The 4,053-nt window shown below is 46.2% G+C and overlaps 1 pseudogene; it reads right to left on the reverse strand.

Moving 5' to 3' along the window:
• Positions 1-3,036: 3,036 nt before the first annotated feature.
• On the reverse strand, positions 3,037-4,053 carry LOC101658322 (annotated as a pseudogene).

The following is a 4,053-nucleotide window of genomic DNA, read 5'->3' on the forward strand; positions in this document are numbered from 1 at the left end:
CGCAGACGCAAACAGCAGATACTGACACCTGGGTTGATATCTTCTCAGCCGTTTCAAGGCTGAATCTTAATGGCCTTCAACAATGCATGAAATCCAAGATAGATAAACCCCTCAGAAACAGTAATGAGAGTAATGATTGTAATGATTGTAGGTGAATGGATACATTGGATGGTGTAAAGTAGAGCAATATTAATAATATATATTAAGGCTTGATGGAGGGGGGTGGGGGGGACAAAGGGGAGTTGATATCAAAGAGTTCAAGATGGAAAAAATACTTTGCAAATGATGATTGCAGTAATTGTACAACTAGGCTTGATCTAATAGAACAATGAATTGCTATATCTGTAAGATTGCCTAATGAAATAATAAAACCAACTGCAATAATAATAATGATAATAAAAGTTTCTTCTGTTTTCTTCTTGGTACATGAAGACTAGAATGGGAAACAGAGTTGGGCATAAAGGGTAAAGGGGTTCCCCTTGACTGCCATTCTGACTCTATCACACACCAATCATCCAGTCACTCCACTTGATATCTGGTAGCCTGCCTTGTAGTGCCTTCAATGGCAGTGGTCTTAAATGCTTGGCCATAGGGTGCGACTCTGAGGAAAGGTGTGTATCCACAAGCAATGCTGTACCGGACTGGTGGCTGCCGGCAGAGAACCCTAAGCTTTTCTTTCAACGCCAAAAGCATACTCAGTGGAGGTATAAGTGTCTGGGATAAGGCCTGGGAGAACAGCACTGGCACGGGCATGTTTCAGACTGTGGATGTTCAATGCAAAAAAGGCCAGTAATCATGGAGTATTTTGTTTCTTTTTTAGCCAATTTGTGATTCAGCTGAAAGGAGACATCCAGGAGTAATTTCAGTTCAGTGATTAGAAGCTATCAAGGCAGTAGCTTTGCCTGTCTAGTGCACCTGACATTTTGTGTTTTGTTGTACACTTTTCTTCCATTCCCCCATGGACCATCTACTGTGGAAACTGGGACAGAATGTTCTGTGTAGTCTTCGGGTTGTATCTACTTCTTATCCTCTCTGGATAGGTGGTAAGTCACTTTGTTTTCAATATCTCATACACAAACATCATTTCCAAAATATGTTTTATTTTGAACAGTTTTATTGGCATATAATTCACAAACTATACAATTAAATAGTTCAATCATATTTTTAACAATTTTGTTGCATATTATTCACATATCACACCATTCAATAGTTTGATCACATCAAGAAGAGTAGGGGAGGAAAAGAAAAGTTGTACAATCATCACCACAATCAGTCTTTTAAAAAAAATCATTTTATTGGGGGCTCATACAACCCTTGTGACAATCCATACATACATCAATTGTGTAAAGCACATTGGTACATTGGTTGCCATCATCATTCTCAAAACATTTACTCTCCACTTAAGTCCTTGGCATCAGCTCCCGATTTTTACCCCTCCCTCCTCACACCCCCTCCCTCATGAACCCTAATAATTTATAAATTCTTATTTTGTCATATCTTCCACTGTCCAATGTCTCCATTAACCCTTTATTTCCTTTTCCAATACACACTGAAAACAATGAATTTAATGAACACAAATTTGATATCCTTGAACCCCAAATAAAACAGACTCCACAGGTCAAAAGATGCAGTTTCTACATGAGCAGTTGCTTGGTTGAATTACTGGAGTGTGTTCAAGGTGTGGGGTTCATTACAAGTAGCTATGTTCAGTGGTAGAAGACTGGGTCAGTGTTTCAGAGCACAGATGAGTTAAGAGTCTCATTCAGATCCTCAGCATCATCCAATGTTGGTCCAAATTTTTTGTGGGGGCTAAAATGTGGCAGTTTGAATCCACATCCTGCATTATCAGAGTAAAGCTTGCATGTCTACCTCCTTAAATATCATGAGTCACCTTAGAAACAGTTGATCTTGATACTTGATTCTGCCATGTATCAAGATACACTAGAAAACAGTGGGTCTCAAGATACCTGGACAGGGGAATTCTTTTTCAAGGACATCACCCAATTCTTGTTCAGACAAGACACATAAGTCTTTCCAAGTGGTCTGAGAGTTCAAACAACATACTTTAGTAGTCATTGAGATGGAAAGGTCCATAGTAGGAGAAAATATTGGGACACCCAGAATTTGCACTTCTGAGGGTGAAGTAAATGGGTCACCATAGATCACCCCTTTCCGAGTTGAATATTGGCTGAGGAGGTTGTTGTTCCTGCACCTGGGAGCATCAGAGGCACAGGCACATTTGACAAGAACTTCAATTGAGCTGAGCTCAAAGAGGAAGAAAGAACCTTGGTAGTGGCCCCCTTTCAGGATTTAGGAGATGCAGCTCCATTTGTCTGTCCCCAATGATCAGTCAAGTTGATTGTTGACATCATTGAAGGCAGGAATTTGGAGGCATCGGAGTGGTACATAGCAAACATGAGCAAGTTCGAAGGGCCATGGAGCTCACAGAAACTTGGTTGGAGAATGTTCTCGAAAGCAAACACTCACTAGTAGGACTCTGTACAACCATGACCATAACGGCAAGATTCCCTGAGATGTTGTCCAATGACAGCAGGCAGGGGCCAGGATGCATTGGGCAATCAGGATACAGCGGGGGTCCCAAGGGCTGCAGATCAGGGTCACAGGAGCATCCAGAAGCTTTAGCAGGATGCTGGATCTCAAAACTCAGAGGAGCAAGGTCATCTGTTGACGATCCATCCATCGGCAAGGGGCTCAGTGGGTAGGTGCACAAGTGGGTGTGATGTGTGCCTCGTGGCCCTGGACTTCATGGACTGCTGTTGGGCATCTGGGTCCCGACAATGCCTAGTGTGACTCCCCTTTGGTGGAGGCTGGAGATCCTGGGCAGATGGAACTGAGGTGGGAAGTGGGGAGATGCTGGATCCTGCAGGAGTGCTGCCCATGAAGGCAGGGACCTCATACTGCACAGCAGAGCTGCCTGCCCAGAAGGGGTGTGTGGGACCAGGACACACCAGGGCACAGCCTCCAAGGCCACTGTCTGCAGCCGGAGTCAGAGAGCAAAGCATGGCCCTGCGGCGTTTAAAGGACCTGAAGCCCCGTGAACACGGGGCGTGCCCAGGCTTCCTTCCAGGCTGTCCACTCCGGGCTGGTGAGTGCTGTGGGCTCCACGTGGTCCACGAAGGTGCGGTCCCTGCCCTGTTTGCACAGCTCATAGTGCCCAGGTTGCAGAATGCGCACGAAGGCGTTTATGGGAAATGTGACCCTGGCTTCCCCACAGCTGCACTGAGAAGCAGCTTTACTGTAATTAACCCAGCACAGGGCGGCAAAATGGATTCTGCACATTTGAAGCTGTGATTGAAGCCAGAGTGGTAGCTGTAGGGAATGTGACCATGAACTTGCCTACTTCCTGGATGATCGGACCAAAGGGAATGCCATTCTCCCTGAGGACACTGGGTGAGATGAGGGACACCTTGTGCTGCAGGAAGTTCGCGCAGCCATTGGAACTGCCAGGGAAAAGTTCCCTGGCCAGTCTCTCCAGGCGGGCTCCGCCCTCAGGGGGCACCGCATACCATGTTTTGGGCTCCCCAAAGTTGATGCTGTACAGGTCCATGTCCTCAGTGTGCCAAGCGGAGGTGGTCTTCCCTAGGCCAAAGTACAGGGAGGGGGTGTAGACGCCTTTGATGACAACTCCACACTCCTGGATAGTTCCCAGGTGACTGAGGTTCCAATGCTCCGTCTTTTCACCAAACAAGGAGCCACATACCCCAGCCCCATTAATGGGAGAATCGTACAGGCGGCTCTTCCAATATGTTCGCTCCAAATCCTCAATATCCAGGTGTGTGGGAGTGCGATATCTCTCAGTGTTGGCCAAGTGCCGCTACTCCTCCACGGTCATGGATTTCTTCTTTTAATGGTCTTGCAAAGTGACACCTGCCCGCCTGTAGCTACCTGCTACACAGGACTGGCTATGAAGGTGTCATCAACATCGTCATAGTTCTGTCTGGCTGTCCACTGCTTAGGTGGGATTATCTTCACCAGGCCTGCATGGTGGGCACCTTTGGATTTCATATAAACAGGTAGTTGTTCAGCAAGCAT

This window comes from Echinops telfairi, unplaced genomic scaffold (genome assembly GCF_000313985.2).
Source record: "Echinops telfairi isolate 266 unplaced genomic scaffold, ASM31398v2 ScPeMD7_7456;HRSCAF=8494, whole genome shotgun sequence".
Lineage (NCBI taxonomy): Eukaryota > Metazoa > Chordata > Mammalia > Afrosoricida > Tenrecidae > Echinops > Echinops telfairi.